General features: G+C 41.8%; 1 protein-coding gene across 2 annotated transcripts in view; it reads left to right on the forward strand.

Moving 5' to 3' along the window:
- GHR (growth hormone receptor) overlaps window positions 1-25,087 on the forward strand; it is a 241,065-nt gene that overhangs the window by 96,241 nt on the left and 119,737 nt on the right. For both annotated transcript variants that reach the window (XM_075268937.1, XM_075268946.1), the window contains one exon: window positions 13,342-13,400. The gene's annotated coding sequence lies outside the window, so the exon portion shown is untranslated. The remainder of the gene's footprint in view (window positions 1-13,341; window positions 13,401-25,087) is intronic.

A 25,087-nucleotide genomic window follows, 5' to 3' on the forward strand; every position in this document is an offset into this window, starting at 1 on the left:
ATAGCAATGAAACCTGGTCACCAGTCTCACAACATGGACAAGAAGGAGTTCATTTCAATGGCACTTTTCTAAGTCGTCACAAGTGTTCAAGGGAGTCACTGGCACCCAATGTCTTCTAAACCACTTATACGACAGTGCACCGCTTTTTACATGCGGTCACCACCAATTGCTAACATACAGTAAGATTGACACACCCAGATGTGGAACGACCACCGACTACGACTCGGGCTACGTTCACATCTGTTGGAGTGTCCGTGGTGTCCACTGGAAAGTTTGGAGGGCTTCTTCCTCCAGTGGTATCCGTTTTATAACGACGGACACCATTATAGTCAATAGGGTGCATCGGACTCTGCATATTAGGCTGGGTTCACACGGAGTATTCTGGCTCGTCATTTGGTACGTAGACGCCGCGGGAGGATTTGCGGGCCGTATACGCTCCCATTGTTTTCAATGGGAGCTGGTACCGTACACGCGGCGCTATTTTGCAGCCGTGATTTTGCAGCGGCCGCAAAATAGCGCCGCGTGTACGGTACCGGCTCCCATTGAAAGCAATGGGAGCGTATACGGCACGCAAATCCTCCCGCGGCGTCTACGTACCAAATGACGAGCCAGAATACTCCGTGTGAACCCAGCCTTACTGTTCTCTATACTTACGCTAGGCTAGTGTGAACCTTGAGTAGGTATTTAGTTTTCATTTAGTTTTCGTGCCCTCTTCACAAATCCTGCATGTGGTTAAATCGGTATTAGCATTTTAGATATTTATGGCATATCCATGTCTGGGACCTGCTTTTACAGAGGAGGGGTCCCTTGACTACCTCCTGCCTGATGGGGAATGTTCTTTTTAAATAACGCATCGTGTGAAAAAGTCAGAATGCTTTCAAAAGTAGAAGTCATCAACTATTTTGCTGAGAATATCCTCATTATGGCTGCAGCACATTTTGCATTTGTCTCTGAGGCAGTGGGCATTTATTGCCCCCCTCCACTATCCATTACTGATACTATACTGCCATTCTTCCAGGAGTAACTGTACAGTTGCAAATAAATAAGATAAGCCCAAGTGACCATAATATAGGAGGAACACTGGAAATACAAGGAAAATACATGCAGGCATGCTGCTAAAACACAGGAAAAAATGATCTATGACCACAGTCATGAAAGCTTTTTTTAAGTTCATAGGATATCCCCATTAACCTCTCTAACCAAGACAACTCCTTCCCTAATAATAGCCATACTTACTGACAACCAGCTAATTTTGTGACTGCCCCGAGACCCCCAAAAAATCACTTTTTGCTTGAGTGACCATGTCCTACATGGCCGACCGTCCATGGAGCAAGAACATACAGTCCTATGAAAAAGTTTGGGCACCCCTATTAATCTTAATCATTTTTAGTTCTAAATATTTTGGTGTTTGCAGCAGCCATTTCAGTTTGATATATCTAATAACTGATGGACACAGTAATATTTCAGGAGTGAAATGAGGTTTATTGTACTAACAGAAAATGTGCAATATGCATTAAACCAAAATTTGACCGGTGCAAAAGTATGGGCACCTCAACAGAAAAGTGACATTAATATTTAGTAGATCTTCCTTTTGCAAAGATAACAGCCTCTAGTTGCTTCCTGTAGCTTTTAATCAGTTCCTGGATCCTGGATGAAGGTATTTTGGACCATTCCTCTTTACAAAACAATTCAAGTTCAGTTAAGTTTGATGGTCGCCGAGCATGGACAGCCCGCTTCAAATCATCCCACAGATGTTCAATGATATTCAGGTCTTCTACCTTTCGATCTCTTTTCCGCGCCATTGTTCGCTTGAATTCCTGGTTTTTATCTGTATGCAAATGAGGTCTCTCGCAGCACTGGGGGCGGGCCCCAGCGCTCAAACAGCACTGGGGGCGTCTCCAATGCTGCGAGAGAACTCTCTCCATCTTCTTCAGCAACGGCCTCTTCTTTCATTTTCTTCTGGCGCGCACAGGGTCAAAATTCAACGCATGCGCAAGTCAGCTCTGCCAGAGCCGACTTCACATGCGGGCAGCCATTTTTTTGTGGCCGCTTACGTGAGCAGTATGCGCTATACTCTATAGAACTACAGGAGCGTACTGCGCCTGCTCGCGTAAGCGGCCACAAAAAAGTCTGGCAGAGCCGTCTTGCGCATGAGCTGATTCTTTATGGAGTCTCGCCAAAACATTCATATTTTAGTTTGTATCGAAAAACAAGATACTAATACGTTTCTCGAGAACAAATTTTTTACACGCTCATGGCATGGCGGCTCCTCGGGTTGTGTTTACCTTCTAAACTTTACAACTTAAGAAATCATCATGTAACGTGGTGCTTGTCTTTTTGTCCTCATGCATCCCGTGATACTTAAACTATGTGTATTATTGCGTAAGGTTCTATGTAGCTAAGGAAGATAACACGATGTGGAAGATCAGGACTGGGACTCGAGGACCGCACGATTTACGGCTTGTTGTGGCATTGGTGGCTGGGATGATACACTCGGGGGTTTTTAAGTATTTGCATATGTGGTCTCCTGGGTGTCATGAATCGATCAATACCATAGCAGAATCCTCTGTAGGAAAAAGTACATAACCCAAAATCATGGGCTCCTGCTGGTAAATATTAAAAAGGAATAGATCGCCAATTTTTAGATTTATTAAAACCAGATGAAATTTATTTCTAATTTGTTTTTATTCTCTGATTTTTTTTATTCTGTTTTCCGTACAAGAGTATGGCGGCAGCCATCTTGCCTGAGCTTCTCTTCTGCTTTGTTAACAGCATTTAGTGATATGCTTTACAGCACAGCCATGACCATAGGCAGTATTGGTCTGGAGCTAACTCATTGAGGTCTATGGTAGAGTTATCTAGACATGCCCTGTGCAGGAACGGGGAGGAGATATACTATGACGTCATCTTGTTGGGTCACAAGACAGGCAGGAAGTCTTACAGAATGATTAAATTTCAGAAAAATGTTGTAAATTTTTGGTTATCATAGGCTTGGGAAGAGCTGCATGAGCCACAACATGGTCACTCTATACAGATGTTATCCTATTATCTTCTACTTTGGGTTTCTTCAAGAAGACAACCTTCAGCTTCTGCTTTGGCTTCTAAAGTTTCTTTTTCGGTGTGGCCTGCTGAGGGAGCAGTATATCAACCAGGGACAGAATAGACTTGACAGGCTGATCAGGAGGGCCAGCTCTGTCCTGGGGAGCCCCTTGGACCCAGTACAGGTGGTGGGTGACAGAAGGATACTGTCTGTGGTGACCTCCATGCGGGAGAACAAATCCCACCCCATGTATGGACCCTGATGGCACTTAGCAGTACTGCAAGTGACCGTCTGCTTCACCCCAAGTGTGAGAAGGAGTTATCGCTAGTCCTTCCTTCCAACCGCAACCAGGCTGTATAATCTACATCAGACCAAGTGAAGACACTCCGCACAGAGAACTAATGATTATGACTATGAAGTCTTCCATCTTTCTTCTGTTCCTTAGCTGCTAAGGACACCTAGTATATCTTCTCTTCTCAGCATCTGTGTGTCTATGTCTGTAATATATTACTGTGTATTATCCTGTATCTGTATTACTATGCTGCTGTAACATGCTGAAATTTCCCCACTGTGGGACTATTAAAGGATTATCTTATCTTATCTTAAACCACTTATATCGGTCAGTGAAGCTTCAGCTGCAAATGCGTGACCGACCACGTTGTATATGTAGTGCAGAGACAGTCCTAGTCCACCATCAGGTCAAGAAGACCAAGAACCTCTGTAGAACATGTTTCCATTCCAGCCCTTAGAGGGATCCTTCTTTAGGCTGGGCCCCACGATGGCAGTCACTGCAAAGTGGATGGGATTCTAGCAAATTTAATCTCCACTTTACGGTAAAATACGCGGTTTTGGAAATCACGGCGTGTCAATCATACTTATGGAAACGCTGGCGGTTTCCTTATAGATATAGTTGAAGGAGAAAGTCTGTAGAGGACGAAGAGTTTCCACCAAAGTTTGCCCCGCAGTGCTTTTTTGTTGAGAGACGCTATGTGGGGCCTTACAGCTACTTTGCCAGAATGATTAACAATTGACCTGGATGGCCATCTGCTAACTTCATCATTTTTGTTTTACACAAATTTCACTGGAAGGAATATAAATCTATAGCAGAACTGCAGGAAAAATTCAAGTTTAATGCATTTCCCATCGCTGACAGCCACAGACTACAAATTATTACCGTCAGACTTCAGTTTGGATCCCGTCACCGAGACACAAGGGAAGGTTTATCGAGACCGATGATTGTGAAGACTACTCCTGTGCCAGTGGAGGACGCACTTACTTGATGTCAAATTGTACGCCTCGCCATAAATTAAGCTGGACCTCCGGCAGACCGCGCTCCTTGACTGATATCTTCGACAGCTTCTAGGTTATATAATTCCTTACGAAATTGGTTCTAAAGATGGCGGCAAGTTCTCCAATTTTCTAAAAAATATTGGGGGAATATACTAAATCATCTATGCCTGTTTTCTGACGTAGATGGGTGTTAGGGTGGTTTCAAAATTGGTAAGCTCGGACGCAGAGCGAAGCAAATAATGGCGGGGAAGCCTCAGCTCGATAAATTTACGATAATTCACACCAGAAAGCTGACATGACTTATTCCAGAAATATACACCAGTTCCTGACTGTCATAGAATTCAATTTAGTCACACGGGCACGCTCATGTTTTATTAAAAGGCCAGAGCCGCTTAATAATTCAGGTGCACCGTGTACCAATCAATGAGGTTATTAAAACTGGTGTACAGATTTAATAAATCCCCCCACCCCCTTGTGTTTTAACTCCTCACTGTTCTCAGGATTTGTTATGGATGTCAATGAATAGAATCATTTGGTAAAGTTTTTCTTATTTCAAATTATGGAGCACAAACCTTTCCATTTTTGCACACATTATGTAACCAGGCAATACAGTTTTCCCATAGGTTATGAAAGCGTGCTTGTTATTTAAGGTGACTTTTCAGGATAAGCTGCCATGTAGATATACATGCGGAGTAATATGATTTCTGGCCATTCTGCATCTAATATTTTGTCTTATTTCGCAGTTTTCCCCTCTGCAGGCTCTGTCTGTAGTCTGCAGTTCTCCCTGAGCTGATGGGTAAAGACTAGAGATGAGCGAATAGTACTCGATTCGATTGAATATTACGGTATTCAAAATACTCGTACTCGATCGAGTACCACTCGCTGTTCGAATGGAAAAGTTCGATGCAGAACCAGCATTGATTGGCCGAATGCTATACAGTCGGCCAATCAACGCTGGTTCTTCTCCTACCTTTAGAAGTCTTCTCTGTGCAGCTTCCCCGCGGCGTCTTCCGGCTCTGAATTCACTCTGCCAGGCATCGGGCCTGGGCAGAGCCGACTGCGCATGTCCGCTTGTAGTGTGGGCATGCGCAGTCGACTCTGCCCAGGCCCGATGCCTGGCAGAGTGAATTCAGAGCCGGAAGATGCCGCGGGGACGCTACACGGAGAAGACTTCTCGGAGGACCCAGCCCGACCCTCACTCGTGGACTTGATAACTATAATTTGATCGAACGTTGCCTACCCCTGAAACGAGCATTTTCCCCCCATAGACTATAATAGGATTCGATATTCGATTCGAGTAGTCGAATATTGAGGGGCTACTCAAAACGAATATCGAACCTCGAACATTTTACTGTTCGCTCATCTCTAGTAAAGACTAGCTGCTATAGACTGCACACAGTACGTAGAGGGGAATCTGTTTTGTAATGTTTTCTGTCTCATTCAGTAACAGCCAGGATCATGCGGGACATATAGAGAGAAATACTGAACTGTATAAAGAATTATAGTGTAATAGTATATAGTATATAAAGCAGAAAGGACGTTATGACAATTTGTACAGCTGCTTTCAGGCACTGTCTATCTCCCCTTCTGTCTGTGTAGATTTTTATAGACATACAAATCCATCTCAGACAGACACAGCAGAGACTACAGAGTGAATGTCAGTTAATAAGGAAGGAAAGAAAAATCTTGAGGAAAAAAAGCCTTATAAGAGGAGAAAGAAGCATTTTATCTGATAAAAAAAGTTAGTTTTTTACATCCACCTCTACTGTTCATTTTTGTGATTTTTGTTAACCCTTTAAGACCCATCACATCACTTAAAGGGAAACTCTGATCAAACTGATTCTGCCATTGTAAATAAGTAATTACGGGAAATCTTAGGCTTCCTAAGGTTGAATTTGCACATGAAGTTATTGATTCAATTTATTCTGCCTACGATCAATGCTACATCTGCGAACATTAAATTAAACCTCTAACATCCCATATTACATGCCATGATATTATCCTATAGATCAAATAATGTGATTTATTCACTAATAATAAAGCTGTAATAAAATAGGTTGAGGGTGAGATTTATGAATGATCAGATTTTCGGCATCACCGTCTCTGATATCGATTTATTGGCAGATGTTGCCTTGATGGTTATTAATATGGTCATGTGAGGAAAGTGGCACATGGAGAGAAATGAAATTTCCCTGCGCCTGTATCCTGGAGGCTTATTATACGAAATGTCATTACTATTAACTATTTCTATACAGTGTGTTTCTATACAGTGTGTGTTTATCTAAAAATTGCGCAGTTTTGACTCCAGCTAGTAAGCCAAATAATATGCTTCCACTTCCAGTTTTCTGTAGGAGGTTTCTTTACAGCGGTCCCTCGCTTACCAACACACTGATACTCACAGGTATCATATATCAATGTTTTTTAAGCTAAAAATTGCGCAGTTTTGACTCCAGCTACTAAGCCAAATAATATGCTTCAACTTCCAGTTTTCTGTAGGAGGTTTCTTTACAGCGGCCCCTCACTTACCAACACACTGATACTCACAGGTATCATATATCTATATTTTTTAATCTAAAAATTGTGCAGTTTTGACTCCAGCTACTAAGCCAAATAATATGCTTCCACTTCCAGTTTTCTGTAGGAAGTTTCTTTACAGCGGTCCCTCATTTACCAACACACTGATACTCACAGGTATCATATATCTACAGATAGAGGATTTCACAGCTTACCTACTCCCCCCCCCCCCCCAGACAATGACTTCCGCCCACTTCACAGAGCATGCCTAGAAAACTCTCTCATACAGGGCAATGGTCTGGAACCTTGTGTCTATGGCCTAGAAACAGGAGGCGGCAAATTAGTTTAGATTTAGTGGCAAGTGTTGGAATTCCAAGATTTAAAAAAAAAATAAATAAATTAAAATTAAATAAACACCAATAAAATTAAATAAAAAAATCTTAATAAAGATGTATTTAAATAATGGCATTGAAAATTAAAAACACAAATAAAATAAAAAAAGTGATTTGGTCATTTTCTGCCGACACATTCCCTTTAATTTGGCCAATTTTGTCTCTCTTTTTTTTTTTTTTTTTTAGAAAAATCAGTGTATCCATCCCTATTATTATTATTATTATTATTATTATTGTACTTTGCTGGCTTTTGGCGTTGTCTTTCCTTTAAGGATCCTCCTTTGCTTTCAGGCCCGTCTAATACATTTGTCTGCTCTGTAGTTCTTCATTATATTTTGTAGGTATACATTGTAGTTGAGCGTGCATGCATTACATCAACCCTAGCACAGATGAATTCCAGTCCATTGCCTGGTTATAATTCTAGCTCTCAGGACTATAGCTAATAAATATGTACATATCTTAGATTCCTCCGCGTGTGCATTATTCAGATAAGAACCAGAGAAATAAGTGTCCAGAATGCTTGAAATGATTTCTTTCTGTTTTCTGCGTCACCTTAAAGGAACAGTTCATGCAGAAAACCAGGTTGATTTTGCAGAGGAGCATTGGCTATGGAAGGACAAGCTCCATAAAGGGCTGGCCAAATGAGGACAACTCTGAGTACCCGGACAATAGAGAGTGGCGAATAGCTGTCCGTATATCACATGGATGTGCCATCAGTTTGCTTGTAGTCCACAGCTGCATTTACAATTCTGCTCCGAAATCTCTGGACAGATTTATTTTCTGCCAGCACAGGAAATGAAGACTACAGGTCGTCAGAAATTCCCCCTTTATGTCTGTGGTCTACAAGACCTGAAGACTATTGGAGGAAGTTGTCTCCAACAGTCTCCAAGTTTGTGTTCCTCACAATACTGTAGTACTTGCCTATGGGGTCTGTGTGGAGAAACAACTATTTTAATGGCAGCAGACATTACTATGGGTCCATGCAGGGCTTTATTAAAACATTAGTGAGCCCTGTTCAAAGATTTCATGTGGGCACCACAGCATAATTTAATGTCCCCTCAAGGGTCCCATACAATATAGTGTTCCCTCAAGTAGCCACCACATTATGCCCCCTGCTCCCTCCGTGACCATTCAATATATTGCATACAAATTTTTTTTAAAAACAAAAAACATAAACTTACCTTGCTCCATTGTGTGTATGTTACTGGCCCGGCACTCATCGTGCCTCCCTGCTGCAGGCATCAGTAGCCAAAGCCTGAATCCTGGATTGCTAATAGCTCCGTGCTACAAAATTGTATTTAACTTTATCTGTGCCTTATAAAATAGAGATAGAGTTAAAATTTCTATATACCACAAGGAACAAAGGGACAGCAACTGAAATGTGGGACAAATCCATCTGAGGGGAGCCCCGACAGCAACTGAAATGCGGGACAAATCCATCTGAGGGGGCCCCGACTATCATAAGGTCCATTGCAGATACACAATTTGGTTTAAGCAACTCTGGGTCCAACTTCTGTTATGATATTGCCTCTAAAGCAATTCCCCAAAATAACAGAGAACAGAAGAACAAGCTTCCTAAATCTCACACTGCCCTGGCTGCTAAGGCTACCCATACATCTTCACCAAAGCCCACCATGTGGCTGGATGGTCTTGGCCGAGCTCTTGACCCAGGTTATCAAACCAGTAGCTTGTGTAAAAGATAGGTGCAACTGCAGACTAAAATCGGACAAACAATCTACAGCAAAACTCAGAAGCCAGGTCGAACCAGGAGAGTAACAGAGTATCCGAATCAGAACCAAAGTATTAAATGTTTTCAAACCAAGGTCAAGTCCAAGAGTTAATAGTCAAAACCAAATCCGCAAGCAAGTGGACATCTGATATAACAAGTCAAGGTCAGAAGTCCAGAAAACTAACAGATATGTTCTGAGAAATGGAATCTAACTAGTACAAAATTAACTAATAGCAGGCACCTGGGAAGTTCTGAACAGACTTTAAATATCCCTCCTCAGCTGCTGATAGGTTCAGTGTCTCAGAGCTCTGACTAGCTGTGGAATCAGAGAAAGCTTTACATGTCAGCAGGGCAACCATGCTGAGAAATTCTAACAGATGTAGTCTATTCTACATGCACGGACAGCATACAAACCAAAAATATGGCGGTATAAATAAGGCTTAAAACCATTTCTAGTGTGATGACATCATCCGGCGGGAAACAAACGCAGCAACCAAATGTTGTCCATAGTGACATCACCATTGTAGTCAAAGACTCTGAGTGCCTGTCGCTCTGCTACATGTACCTGTAAGGACTCTTAGAAATTTTTATAAAAGCAATTTCTTATAGACTACCGTAGGGTCCTCCATTCATCGCAGGTTGTCAGGGCATGCTAGGAGTTGTAGTTTTGACACCGATGGAAAACCGCACTTGGCTTTGCTGCTATTATTTATCAAGTACGCGTTGCGTTCAGTCCCGTAGCCAGGATTCCAGAATACACAGTAGCTTCAAGTGTTGACCCAGGTTTTCAAGTACTTACTTGATAATGAAAACATTGAAACCTTTCCTATCCTGTGAAAGTCTATGAGTCAGCGATATACGGTATACACTGCTCGAAGGCTGAGAAGTGGAAGTGTAAATGTAATAACACCCTCCCGCTCTATACACATATTACATTGTTGATGTCGGCTTGGCAGCTGTTCACTTTAAGGAGCTCTGTGTAATGAGATATTGAAATGTCAGTGTTAAACCTTCACTTATATTATCTTCATAATTACCTATCTGATCTTACTAAATATAGCGAAGTATTATTCGGCTTCCGCTGCGTGTACCTTCTTGTCAGCACATCTAATTGTTTAATGACTTCCTATTTGTCGCTCTGTGTACATATATAATTACAGAGAACGCATCTACATTAGAAGAAGGGAGGCTGGGTGGTCGGGATCGGGGAAAAATTCTTAAATTCTGATACCTTTAGATAGGTAGTGAGGCTTAATGGGAATGTTTTTATAGGAAATGACCTGTTGTTTCAATTACCATATATACTCGAGTATAAGCCGAATTTTTCAGCCCAGTTTTTGTGCTGAAAAAGCCCCCCTCGGCTTTAAAATTAAAAATTTACTACTGAATATAGGGTATCTGCAGTGCTCCTGTTCCATCAGGAAGGGGTTAATAGGAGCACTGCAGATCCCCTATATTCAGCCACACTGAATTCCAAGTGGGGGAAGAAAACTCAGTCCTCAAGCTCAGGGAAGGGGCAGACAGACAACCACAACACCCCCTCCCCTTCCCCAGCAACTACTGCACCCAAAAACTCTGACCATTTTAATTTTGGAAATTTTCCAGTAGCTGCTGCATTTCCCCCCCTCGGCTTATACTCGAGTCAATAAGTTTTCCCAATTTTTTGTGGGGCCTCGGCTTATATTCGGATCGGCTTATACTCGAGTATACAGTCCTATGAAAAAGTTTGGGCACCCCTATTAATCTTAATCATTTTTAGTTCTAAATATTTTGGTATTTGCAGCAGCCATTTCAGTTTGATATATCTAATAACTGATGGACACAGTAATATTTCAGGATTGAAATGAGGTTTATTGTACTAACAGAAAATGTGCAATATGCATTAAACCAAAATTTGACCGGTGCAAAAGTATGGGCACCTCAACAGAAAAGTGACATTAATATTTAGTACATCCTCCTTTTGCAAAGATAACAGCCTCTAGTCGCTTCCTGTAGCTTTTAATCAGTTCCTGGATCCTGGATAAAGGTATTTTAGACAAACAATTCAAGTTCAGTTAAGTTAGATGGTCGCCGAGCATGGACAGCCCGCTTCAAATCATCCCACAGATGTTCAATGATATTCAGGTCTGGGGACTGGGATGGCCATTCCAGAACATTGTAATTGTTCCTCTGCATGAATGCCTGAGGATTTGGAGCGGTGTTTTGGATCATTGTCTTGCTGAAATATCCATCCCCGGCGTAACTTCAACTTCGTCACTGATTCTTGAACATTATTCTCAAGAATCTGCTGATACTGAGTGGAATCCATGCGACCCTCAACTTTAACAAGATTCCCGATGCCGGCATTGGCCACACAGCCTCAAAGCATGATGGAACCTCCACCAAATTTTACAGTGGGTAGCATGTGTTTTTCTTGGAATGCTGTTTCTTTTTGGACGCCATGCATAACGCCTTTTTTTTATAACCAAACAACTCAATTTTTGTTTCCAAAATGAAGCTGCCTTGTCCAAATGTGCTTTTGCATACCTCAGGCAACTCTATTTGTGGCGTACGTGCAGAAACGGCTTCTTTCTCATCACTCTCCCATACAGCTTCTATTTGTGCAAAGTGCGCTGTATTGCTGACTGATGCACAGTGACACCATCTGCAGCAAGATGATGCTGCAGCTCTTTGGAGGTGGTCTGTGGATTGTCCTTGACTGTTCTCACCATTCTTCTTCTCTGCCTTTCTGATATTTTTCTTGGCCTGCCACTTCTGGGCTTAACAAGAACTGTCCCTGTGGTCTTCCATTTCCTTACTATGGTCCTCACAGTGGAAACTGACAGGTTAAATCTCTGAGACAACGTTTTGTATCCTTCCCCTGAACAACTATGTTGAACAATCTTTGTTTTCAGATCATTTGAGAGCGGGCTGTCCATGTTCGGCGACCATCAAACTTAACTGAACTTGAATTGTTTTGTAGAAAGAAATGGTCCAAAATACCTTCATCCAGGATCCAGGAACTGATGAAAAGCTACAGGAAGCGACTAGAGGCTGTTATCTTTGCAAAAGGAGGATCTACTAAATATTAATGTCACTTTTCTGTTGAGGTGCCCATATTTTTGCACCGGTCAAATTTTGGTTTAATGCATATTGCACATTTTCTGTTAGTACAATAAACCTCATTTCAATCCTGAAATATTACTGTGTCCATCAGTTATTAGATATATCAAACTGAAATGGCTGTTGCAAACACCAAAATATTTAGAACTAAAAATGATTAAGATTAATAGGGGTGCCCAAACTTTTTCATAGGACTGTATATGGTAAATGTTTAGATTTTTTAAAAGAATTTTTGGGTGATTTTTGTTCATTCTCCCTGTTATTATTTATACTTAAAAAATCCTACTAATCTTGCATTTTTAACCCTTGCCACTAAGCCTGGAGATAGGCCATGGATAAAATAGTCTGGTTCAGACCCTATTGACTTCTAGGCATGCTATGTGTCCTCTGCAGAGGTCATTGCACACAGAGGGAGTAGATAAGCATTGAAATCACCTGTTATGACTGTATATTCTGTGTCTTATCTATATATATATATATATATATATATATATATATATATATATGATAGCTGTGATTATCAGTGTGCTGATAAGTGAGGTGACTGGTGCAAAAAAAAATCTACGGAAAACGGGAAGTCTTAGCATATTTCTTGGCTTAGTGGTCAGAGTCAGAATTGCAGAATTTTTATTTTTATTATTCAGAAAAATTTATTGTAGGAAATATTTAAAAAAAAAAAAAAAAATCACCAAAAATTCTTAAAAAATATGTTTAACGTTATACTTCATTTACAAAATAGGTCATTTTCTAGTCATACCTTGGTAAGTTGTGTATACAGGAGTGTCTAGCCCCAGGCTGTGCAAACATGTACACAACGATAAAAAAAACGCATATAATTCCTAAACCTGTGTTAGTGCAAGTCCGGCACAGGCTATGGCTGGTTTACAATAAAAGGTGATGGTCTTAACTCTTAATGTTCTAGACTGTAGTCTTGTCGCCTGTATAATACTAAAGGACTAAGAAATATTTATCTGTATACTTAAATCTCACCAGGTAGGTGCTCATTGGGGACTTGTCTTCATCTCTGTTTCGAAAAAAAACCAATCCATTGTTCTGGAGGACTTGTGTCACATCAGAACAGTGTAATACCTTATTCCGCCTGCGGGAGTGCTGTTGGGATAGTGATTACTTTCTGTCAGATTTACCCACAATTTACAGCTGATCATTGGGGAATCCACTGGCAGGAATCTGTTGGAACATACATTTTTATATGTTTGCTTTCCTGACCATCATACGGGTATAGAAATGATATATTGTTGTTTTTCATTTTTCAGGTTAGTGATCCCACCTTCAGCCCGACTTGCCCAGACAGGATTCTCAGACTGCATGTAGGGTAAGAATCCGTCTGTATTTATACAACATGTATATAGTAGTGTTCACAACTTGTTTATACTGTCTACGTTTTAATGGACCTGAAATGGAAAGTGACGTTACTTTCTGGTAGGTCTTAGTTAAAAATTTCGTATTGCTCCATGGTAACAGACTACAAATAATCCCTGTGTAGTCTGATCCTGCCGTCCCTGCCTTATGCTATATACATTTGCTGCATTAGGGAGAGCAGATGAAAGGGAACATAACTGCAGACTACAAAGTTTATTTGTTGTCTGTTACCATGAAGACACATAGGTTTGCATTGGAAACACAAAACAATAGGAAATTGTACAATTAAGACTACTTATAAAATTGTTTGCTTTGTCATTTTACATGAATTTGGTGCCAAGGTGTAAATCCTGTTGCTATTCCTAATTTATTATAGTACTGTATGCAAGAACCTTTGGATTCTGTCGACGATGAGCACAGACAACCGGTTTCCTTATCGTTAGCGTGACGTTGTTCTATACTTGCTTACCACATTACAAATAAATTTACATAAATTTGTTAAAGACGTTATCAAAGATTTGCACGGCATAGTACCAGGTCCGGCAGCCGTGCCAAGTAGGGTTGAGCCGATCTTGAGATTTCAGGATCGATTTTAAAATCCGATTTCCGATAATTTTCCAGGCGATCGTGAAATTTGCTCGATCGCCGATCGGAATCCGATCTTTTCCAATCCCAATCGCTCAATCCTAGTGCCAAGCAGTGTTTAATGCAGGGACTGGCTGGATATTGGCCCCCTCACTGGTTAGACATCGATGACCAATTTGAGATTGGTGGCGGTCCAACTCTCTGACACCAAAATAAATAAATTGCATAGTGTACAGAGTCGTCTGCTTTCAGCTCTGTATACTGTGTAGTGTCAGACATCAGATCCTCCGTCTCATCTCAGATTAATGATTTACCTTAATTTTTTTTCACGTGCCATAGACAGATATTGATTAGAGATGAGTGAACACTAAAGTGTCCGAGGTTCGAAATCCGATTCGAACAGCCATACACTGTTCAACTGTTCGAACGGATTTCGAACCCCATTATAGTCTATGGGGGGAAATGCTTGTTTCAGGGGTACGCAACATTCGATAAAATTATAGTTACCAAGTCCACGAGTGACGGTCGGGTTGGATTCTGCTTGAAGTCTTCTCCCAGCGCAGGGTCCCCGCGTTCTCTTCCGGGTGGAATTCACTCTGCCTAGGCATCCGGCCTAGACAGAGCCGACTGCGCATGCGGGAGTACGCGCGTGCATGCCCGCGCATGCGCAGTTGGCTCTGCCTAGGCCGGATGCCTAGGCAGAGTGAATTCCACCCGGAAGAAGACGCGGGGACACAGCGCGGAGAAGACTTCGGAAAGGTAAGAGAAGAACCAGCGTTGATTGGCAGAATGTATAGCATTCTGCCAATCAACGCTGGTTCTGCATCGAACATTAAACTTCGAACAGCTAGTAGTGTTCGATCGAGTACGAGTATTTCGAATACTGTAGTATTCAATCGAACACCTACTCGATCGAACACTACTCGTTCATCTCTAATATTGATGTTTTCTACAGTAGATGTATAATGCTTGCTATACACATAAGATGGAGTTTGGCTGACAGCTGTCTCACCCAATCCTAATATACACATGTATTTTTGCCCATGTAGTACACATTGGGGGATAGCTGAGTGGCCTCATACACACAAGATGGTTGGCCACTTCCATTGGTGGTCCAGACAACAGTCATATAATGTATACAGACTGCTTCAGTCTTATAGCGTAAGTTGATCTAACTATATACTGCATATGTGTTCATGGTGGAAGGTAGGGGTGACTGTCATGTATATCACCATGAGTCATTGTTTGCGTATTACCTTGAACCACCTGTTAACACAAAAATCTACTACAACTCATACTTATGGTGCTAAAATTCACATTTCTATGGTGCTAAAGATTAACTAATGTACCTTCTTATATGACACCTCTTATCTAAAGCACACAGGCCATTGGTAATAAACATTCAGAAGGAGCCTGGCAATGGCGGTGCGGTACAGATATAGGAAACGTAGATGAGTAAAAAACAGGTCCTGCTCAGTTCCTGTTTGGCACTTCATCAGCAATTTGAGATATACTGTATGCAATGCCGAAACTGCGTCCTTCATAAATAGGGGTGCTGTGTATAGAGGGCAGTAGCGCATCTATTACCATAATGGAAGGATATGGTAAACTATTGCAGGTTGAATATGGATAACCTGTATTCTTCATGACAGCCTCAAGGAAGTTGGCTTCCTTACCCATGACATGTTCACACTGGGAGTGTTACAAATGCTCTGAATAGGGTTGAGCGATCGGGATCGGAAAAGATCGGATTCCAATCGGCGATCGAGTAAATTTCATGATCACCATCGGAATTCTGATCCTGATCTTTTCCAGCGGGATTGAGGTCGGAGTTATCTCAAGATCGGCTCAACCCTAAAAGTGACTTTTCCCATAGAAAAGCATTGATTAAGGTTGAGGATCGGGATCGGAAAAGATTGGGTTCTGATCGGCGATCGAGCAAATTTCACGATTGCGATCGAGATCGGCTGGAAAATGATCGGAAATCGGATTTTAAAATCGATCTTGAAATCTCAAGATCGGCTCAACCCTAGTTATGAATCTAAAGGAGTTGAATGTAATATGTTACTCAACCATTCCTCGGTCTTCTTGGTCCATTAATAAGATGGATCGACAACATTCAAAGCGAAATGTGGCTATACATATTAGACTAAGGTCCGCTAACGGCTGTGGGATCAGCTATCATAAACGTATAGGGGTGTCCTCACCAACCCCAACAAATGATATCAAGGAACAAGGATCCGGCATGTTGAATTTTAGCATAATCTGTTTGTTCGTGGTGTCTCCCATCGGCCAAGAGGGCCACCATTAGCAAATATGGTGGCATTGAGAGAGAAAAGCTGTAGGAAAACCAGAATTGTTGTGGGAAAAAAGGCTATGGTCAGATGGCCTTGGATCAAAGCGGCCATGAAAAACGGATGAAACAGTCTGTCATTGCACGGCCATTTTGCATCCACCTAGGACCCGTTTTCGCGGATCCCTCATGGACACAGTAGGACTTGTGAGAAGCCACCAGTGATGTGTCGGCCATTTCAAGCAAACAATGAGAGTCGTCTCCTGTATGAGAGTCTTAACCCCGCATCCTACATAGTTGACCCAACCCAAAAAGATCACCCCGTTTCCTGTTGGGTTAAAGGGTGAGGTGGAGGGGGTGTCTGACTCTCCACATACATAGTAGCCAAAATTCCCATTACTAACAGTTACATTGAAATCAATCTACAAGATAAACTCTCTTAGTTGCCCACAGCAACCAATCACAGCGCAGCTTTCATTTTGGATTCTACTCCTGAATTATGAAAGCTGCGCTGTGATTGGTTCCTATGGGTGACTCAAACTATTTTGTTTATAGAAAGTCCCCAATGTGTTCTAAAAAAAAAAGGCCGCGTTTTCGTCAATAAGGTCTAACTGCTGACTTTACAATAGACTGCAAAGTGGGGGCTGAACCTTATCAGGAACCGCCGTGATCCCGTCCACTGCATGGTCTGAGCCATATTGTCAATTTACATTTAAAGTGGATGGAAACTACAACCGTCCTCAGCATATTTCAGGGCGATGGAGCGGCTTCACTCTATGGAAACTGATAAAACTGGGCTCAATTACCAGCTCTTAGGCACAGGGCCAGCTGTTTACCTATAGAAGCCGCCATTACCTGTATGTCCTGCGCCATGTAATGAGCCCGTTTCGAGGAAATATGTGATAGCTGTTCTGTACCGATCATAGCTAAGTGGCGGCCATCACTACAGCCCTAATGCATCTGCTCAAATGGGATTTCACATGTTTTCTGCTACACAACAGTAAGAATTGTATAGATGGCTAGTAGAAAGAAAGACAGATGTGATCAATAGGTAGATAAGATACGAAAGAAAAAACAAAACAACAACAACAACATATGTATGTATATATAGATAACTAAGAGATAGAAGAAGATAGATAGATAGATAGATAGATAGATAGATAGATAGATAGATAGATATTAGATAGATAGGAGATAGAGAGATAGGATATACACTCACCGGCCACCTTTTGCCTTCAGAACTGCCTCAATTCTTCGTGGCATAGATACAACAAGGTGCTGGAAGCATTCCTCAGAGATTTTGGTCCATATTGACATGATGGCATCACACAGTTGCCGCAGATTTGTCGGCTGCACATCCATGATGCGAATCTCCTGTTCCACCACATCCCAAAGATGCTCTATTGGATTGAGATCTGGTGACTGTGGAGGCCATTGGAGTACAGTGAACTCATTGTCATGTTCAAGAAACCAGTCTGAGATGATTCCAGCTTTATGACATGGCACTGCATTATCCTGCTGAAAGTAGCCATCAGATGTTGGGTACATTGTGGTCATAAAGGGATGGACATGGTCAGCAACAATACTCAGGTAGGCTTTGGCGTTGCAACGATTCTCAATTGGTACCAAGGGGCCCAAAGAGTGCCAAGAAAATATTCCCCACACCATGACACCACCACCACCAGCCTGAACCGTTGATACAAGGCAGGATGGATCCATGCTTTCATGTTGTTGACGCCAAATTCTGACCCTACCATACGAATGTCGCAGCAGAAATCGAGACTCATCAGACCAGGCAACGTTTTTCCAATCTTCAATTGTCCAATTTCGATGAGCTTGTGCAAATTGTAGCCTCAGTTTCCTGTTCTTAGCTGAAAGGAGTGGCACCCGGTGTGGTCTTCTGCTGCTGTAGCCCATCTGCCCATCTGCAGAGCTGAGTAGGAGGTCATTGGAGGATCTGAGGTTACGTGTGGGCAGGTAGTGGGAGATTAGGTCAGAGATATATGGAGGGGACAGGTTGTGGATGGCTTTGTATGTTAGTGTTAGTAGCTTGAACTCAATTCGCTGGGCTATGGGTAGCCAGTGGAGGGACTGGCTTATACTCGAGTATATATGGTAGATAGATAGATAGATAGATAGATAGATAGATAGATAGATAGATAGATAGATAGATAGGAGCTAAGAAATGGAAGGAAGAAAAGTAATCTATATGTAGATAGATAGCTAGAGGGAAAGAAAGAAAGAAAGAAAGAGAAAGAAAGAAAGAAAGAAAGAAAGAAAGAAAGAAAGAAAGAAAGAAAGAAAGAAAGAAAGAAAGAAAGAAAGAAAGAAAGAGAAAGAAAGGTATATAGAAAATATGGGATATGAAAGAAAGATATAGAGAAAGATATGGGATAAGAGAGAGAGGGGGAAGGAACATAGGGGCTTTTCTGCTCTTGCTTGCCAACTCTCCCAAAATGTCAAGGAGATCTCCCAATGTACCCGGAAAAGTTGGCAAAGTTCCTGAGTCTTTCTGGTTCATATTACAGCATATGTGATGTGGGCACTTTGTGGGACATGACCAGCACTTTACATATCCATGTCATGAAAAGAGGGCACGAAACAAGGCAACAAAAAGAGGTGTGTCATGGTCCCAAATGGGTTGGGGCTTTATCTGGGGTGGCGTGACCCTCGAGAGCCCTGGGTCTTCTATTGGGGGCCAGCTTTGTACAGTTAGTAAGTACTGTGCTGATTTTATTACTTAAGGGACCATAAATGACAGTTTCAGCCTACTGGTTTGGGGAATGCACTCCTTCATTCATCCTTGGCTATCCTCTTGCATCTTCCAATAAAACATTGGGGTTAATTCTTATAGAAAGCCAATTCTCCCTTGGGAAGGTTTTTAACCAGAGAAACAGAGCATGTATTCAGAACCTTCTCAGGGTTGACAATATAGCGTGTCTTATGGCGAAGGTTACAGGATGTCTGGATCCACTTCCATACTCGCAGTTGTGATTGATTAGAGTTTGTTGAGATCTGTAGTTAAGGCCATGAAAGGGTTAACAAGAGCGCTTTGTCCGTGGATGTCCGCTTTATGCAGAACCTACAAATCTGTGGTTGCAAATATGTGTTGTACCTTCCCAGGCAAATGTAGGGAAATCAGCTAAGAGTAATCATTGTAGGAAATCTGTAAACCATCCCACATCTATCTGCGGTAATTCAGACCGCAATAGGGTGCATGTATATGAAGAATAATGCCTCCAAAATACACCGCTCACGTGCTGTCCTGATGCCATCTCTATGGGAATCTGGCAACAAGTGTTCAACTTCCCTGCACTGCCTCCACAGGAGAAATGTAGTATTACCAGAGTATAATAATTGCACCATTGTCATGATTCTGCAGGGCCCCCGGCATCTACGGGCCCAGTCGCAGTTGGACCCCCTGCATCCATAATTGTTACACCCCTGCCCATGCTAATAGGTAAATCTCATTATGCTAAATTATGATAAAGATCTTAACCTCTTCTCTCATGGGATCGCATCGTTCTGGCAGTTCATTGCCAGTAGGGGGGGCAATATTGCTATGTCAGGATCTGCCTATTGAGAAGATCCAGCACAAACTGCAACTACTATCACACTGGCGGTGGAAATCTTTGGCACTGTGTCAAGTGAACGTCTATATCAAATAAAGTTTGTGCGTCCAATGTTTTTTTTTCTTTCTGTTCCAGGAATAGAAAATGTTCCTTGCTATTAATGGCGTAACTGGCTAATTGCCAGCCCCGACTGAGCCACACAGAAATATCCGGATAAAAGCGTTTGTTTAATGACTTGTAAATACGTCTTTAAGTCAATGTAAAAAATCCAGTTAGAGCCTATTCGGACAACCATCTTGATTGTGGCGCCATAAAAAATATTTTCTGCTAAATTTTTTATCTATTTTTTAGTTTTATTGACTTCCAATAAAGCGCGACAGTCCTAGTGAGGGCAAATACAATTCCATGGAAAGTTGTCACTGAGCTTCCCCAACCTTGTAAAGGGTATTGCTCTCTAACTCTATCTCCATTAGGTTAGGTCAGGGGTCTCAAACTCAATTTCCCCGGGAGCCGCTGGAGGTAGAGTCTGGGTGAGGCCGCATCAGGTTTTCCACAAGAAAAACTCTTACAAGGTGATCCTCAGCAGCAGCGGTGGACGCTGTAGATCCCCCTGGTCTTCCCCAGCCTCAAAAGCTCCACTTGCAATGCAGGAGATGAGTAGGCCGCAAATTCAAGATGGCGGCTGCGACTTCAACAGGGGTTTTCTCCGTGGGCCGGTCAGGGGAGCAGCTGAAAAACACTTGGCGGCACACCGAAGGCCCGTTGGCAGTGTCAGGCAGCCGAGGACCGTGTAGTACAACCCGCAGACAGATAGGCCCAGATTTCAAGATGGCAGCCGGGCTCCAAAACAGAGGTAGGCTGCAATATCTCAGCGCTTAACAGTTGCACTTAAGCGGGCCAGAGTCTTTCTAAGTCGTGGAAGGAGGGAGAGCCTTGGGGTCTCACGAACAGTAGATGGCCGTCTATGGTGTAGATTAAAGCTGGTGCACAGGGAGCTCAGGATAGTGCGACCGCTTCTGTAGACGGCTAGCCTGGCCCCCAACATTAAACTTTGATATTGAGGTGGGGGCCGCAAACTATTGTCCCGAGGGCTGCAGTTAGGCCCTGGGTTAGGTCATTAACATTAGTTTGGTGGGAGTTCAACACCCCTCACCCTATCGGCTTTCCCATTCTGTGTCCCCAGTGAAGAGCTATCGGTGCCGGTACCATAACTCTTCAGTGTCAGAAGGGCATTTCTGACAGTCAGTTAGTTAGGAACGCCCCTCCTCGCAGTAGCATCTATAGCGCCCAGCCATGATGATGCTGAGCGGTGAGGAATGCCCCCACCCCCAGTACTAATCTATGGTCGAGTACTATCAGGAGTCATGGGACGGGGTGAGCATTGTCGGCCCAGTCGGCCGCATGTGCCCGGGGACGTGAAAGGTTCTCTTTAATATCACCTATGTAATAAATCATCATGGAACATTCCCTACAACTCCTTACTTTTCCATTTCCATGGTGTCTGACTACAAACAATCTGTGTAGTCAGATTCACCAGTCATATATTATTCATTCCTTTTTGCTTAGGCCCGGTTCACATCTGCGTTCGGGCCGTTGCGTTCGGGCCCCACTCCGCATGAAAGTCCTGCAAACAACGCTTTTCTCGCCACATTTTTTGTGCAGAAACCACACGGACCTCATTATAGTCTATGGGGTCTGCGGGTTTCCTTAGGTAACCGCTTATTATGCGGATAGGTTTCCATTTGGGGGTCCTCAAGTGGAATGGAAATCTGAACGCAGATGGGAACCGGGCCTTTCTTTAAGGGGATAGGAAACAGTTCTACAAGGGTTTTGTCTGCATTCTGTTTACCATGGAGATACACAAGCCTGCACAGGAGCCGTAGGCAATAAACGGTAGAAGAGATTTCATTAAAAATTGTTTTGTTTTGTTTTTTCAATTTGTATAAAAATTAGAGCTATGAAAAACCCCTTTTTGTACTTTTTAGCCATATTTTTTTTTAATATTGATATATTTTTATGTCTTTCTGAATAGTCAATAGCACATTATTATTGGCTTCCATTTATTCTGTTTTTTATAATATCAGTCTCCACGCACCAACTTTTCCATTGCCATCCAATGTAGCCTCCAGAGCTGAAATCTTGGGTACAATATATTGTCCCTTATACCATCACAAGATGTTATTTCTACAATGACCACAATTACATTTTCTTCTCGGTTTCAAAGTCTTCTACACCTCAGTCCACATTCCAAAGTTCTGCCGTGTTTCCTGACTTAGCTGCTCAAGTAAACTGCAGGAAGTTTGGAAGTGGGAGATAAGAGCGTCAGTCCCGATATTTGTAATCTTAAAACAAAGGTAAAAGTACAATATAAAAATCTTCTGCTGAAGGCTTGCATACATCAGAGAGAGTATGAGAAAAACAAGGAATATTCATGGGAATCTGTCAGCAGTTTTCACAGTAGGAAGCTGCTGACAGTGCTAGGTAGGGGCCTGCAGGGCTGGGGAAGCTTACCTGGCTGCATGGCGGTGAAAAATAGAGACTTTTAATCCAGGCGTCCAGGACCCACAAGTGCTCTCAAGACAGACTCTACCTGAAGACTTGCAAAATAACCTTGGTAGTAATCATCCCGCATCGAATCTAGTAGAGAGGCAGCTGCACTTGTATATGCCCCCTCCCCCCATTGACTTTAATTAGGTTCATTGCATAAAATCTGTGAAAAAGCTATTGTAACCCCGATTTCCTCGATATGAGGGTACCTTCTATGGCAAAACCTATATCTATCTATCTATCTATCTATCTATCTATCTATCTATCTATCTACCGTATCTATCTCTAATTCATATTTATCTATTTTTATCTAATTCATATCTATCCATCGATCCATCTTCTATCTATATATCTGTCTATAGTTATCCCTCTATTCGTCTATCTATCTCCTATCTATCTATCTATCTATCTCCTATCTATCTATCTATCTATCTATCTCCTATCTATCTATCTATCTATCTATCTATCTATCTATCTATCTCCTATCTATCTATCTATCTATCTATCCATTTATCTATCTCATATTCCTCTATCATCTGTCTATCTATTATATATCGATCTATCTATTTTTATCATCTCTTGCATATCCATCTAGTTAATTATTTATCTCATACCTGTCTATATACTGTATAATCTTCATGATTATCCGACTCATCTCTTTCTCTCCCTCTCTTGTTCTGTCTAGCTGCCTATCTATGTATGTGTCATTATTATTTCATTTCTGAGTATCTATCTATTTATCTATCTCCTATCTATCATCTATCTATCTATCTATCTATCTATCTATCTATCTATCTATCATTTTCCCGACTCTATCTATCTATCTATCTATCTATCTATCTATCTATCTATCTATCTATCTCTCTCCTATCTATCTATCTCTCTCCTATCTATCTATCTATCTATCTATCTATCTATCTCCTATCTATCTATCTCTCTCCTATCTATCTATCTATCTATCTATCTATCTATCTATCTATCTATCTATCTATCTATCTATCATTTTCCCGACTCTATCTATCTATCTATCTATCTATCTATCTATCTATCTATCTATCTATCTATCTATCTATCTCCTATCTATCTATCTATCTATCTATCTCTCTCCTATCTATCTCTCTCCTATCTATCTATCTCTCTCCTATCTATCTATCTATCTATCTATCTATCTGTCTGTCTGTCTGTCTGTCTGTCTGTCTGTCTGTCTATCTATCTATCTATCTATCTATCTATCTATCTATCTATCTATCTATCTATCATTTTCCCGACTCTATCTATCTATCTATCTATCTCTCTCCTATCTATCTATCTATCTATCTATCTATCTATCTATCTATCTATCTATCTATCTATCTATCTATCTATCATTTTCCCGACTCTATCTATCTATCTATCTATCTATCTATCTATCTATCTATCTCCTATCTATCTATCTATCTATCTATCTATCTATCTCTCTCCTATCTATCTATCTCTCTCCTATCTATCTATCTATCTATCTATCTATCTATCTGTCTGTCTGTCTGTCTGTCTGTCTGTCTATCTATCTATCTATCTATGTTTCTATATCTATCTAAACACATACACACAATTCATGGCACACTGCAGTGACTCTTTACTAAATATGGTTCATATGTAGCAGAATATCCCATAAATATTGCATTAAATGGCTACTTCTGTTGGCTCCAATAACATGACATTTCTGGACCATATGGAGCAGCTGCTGGAGCTGTTTGCTGTGACTTCTGGTTCCACAACAGCTGCAGGGCCTCGGCCTCTCTTCCTGATGTGGAAATTCTCTGCACAGAAGGCAGTGAGGTCATTGTGTGGGGGGTGTGTAGGACAGAACAGCAAATCAGCTAGGGAAGACAGTAACAGTATGGGAAAACTCCCTTGTCATCTTGCAGAGTTGCCCTGGCGCCCCCTGCTGTTCATGGGATTACAATATTAAGCATTTAGGAAGGAAAACAAGAATGAATAATTGAGTGGTGCAAATTCATAGATTGCTTTAAGACGTCACCTAGTATTATGCTATGGAGATGTGGTAAGGAGGGAGGACAGGGCTGCGAGAACAGCTCAGCAATGAAATGCACATGTAACCGAATGCCTTCCTCACTATCATTACCAATGACAGTATTTGCTCACCGAGGCCAAGGGGCATGCACTGTTTGGTTAAATCGCTGCTCTTTAGTACTTGGGATACAACACAGATGACAGAAACAGTGTAGGAGAGATACTGAATGTCTGGGGAATAGAACTACGGGGATTCTTGGACTCGGAGCTGACGGCGATCTCAGGTTATGTCTTATGTGTTTTCGTATGGCGGAGACGTTTCTTGCTGAGCTTAAACATTGAGGAGACTATTTCTTCATAGCCCTTGTAATCTCTGCAGGGCTAAGCTCAGGTTGGTTTCCGGAATCTGGATGGGATTTTGACAGGAGTACGGAAAGTGAGTGTTACTTATCGCCGCGCCGTGGGAATGATAGACGTCAACGGCTCGCCAATGTCTGCTGTAAATTAAGGAAACTCGCTTTCTTATTAGATAAGTCGGGGAACGTAGGTTGTGAAACCTCTTTGTTATGTAATTCTTATGTAGAGGAAGAATTTTCAAAGTTTTGCGGTTTTTTGCTGCGTAGGTCCGGT

The sequence above is a fragment of the Leptodactylus fuscus genome, chromosome 1 (genome assembly GCF_031893055.1).
Source record: "Leptodactylus fuscus isolate aLepFus1 chromosome 1, aLepFus1.hap2, whole genome shotgun sequence".
NCBI lineage: Eukaryota > Metazoa > Chordata > Amphibia > Anura > Leptodactylidae > Leptodactylus > Leptodactylus fuscus.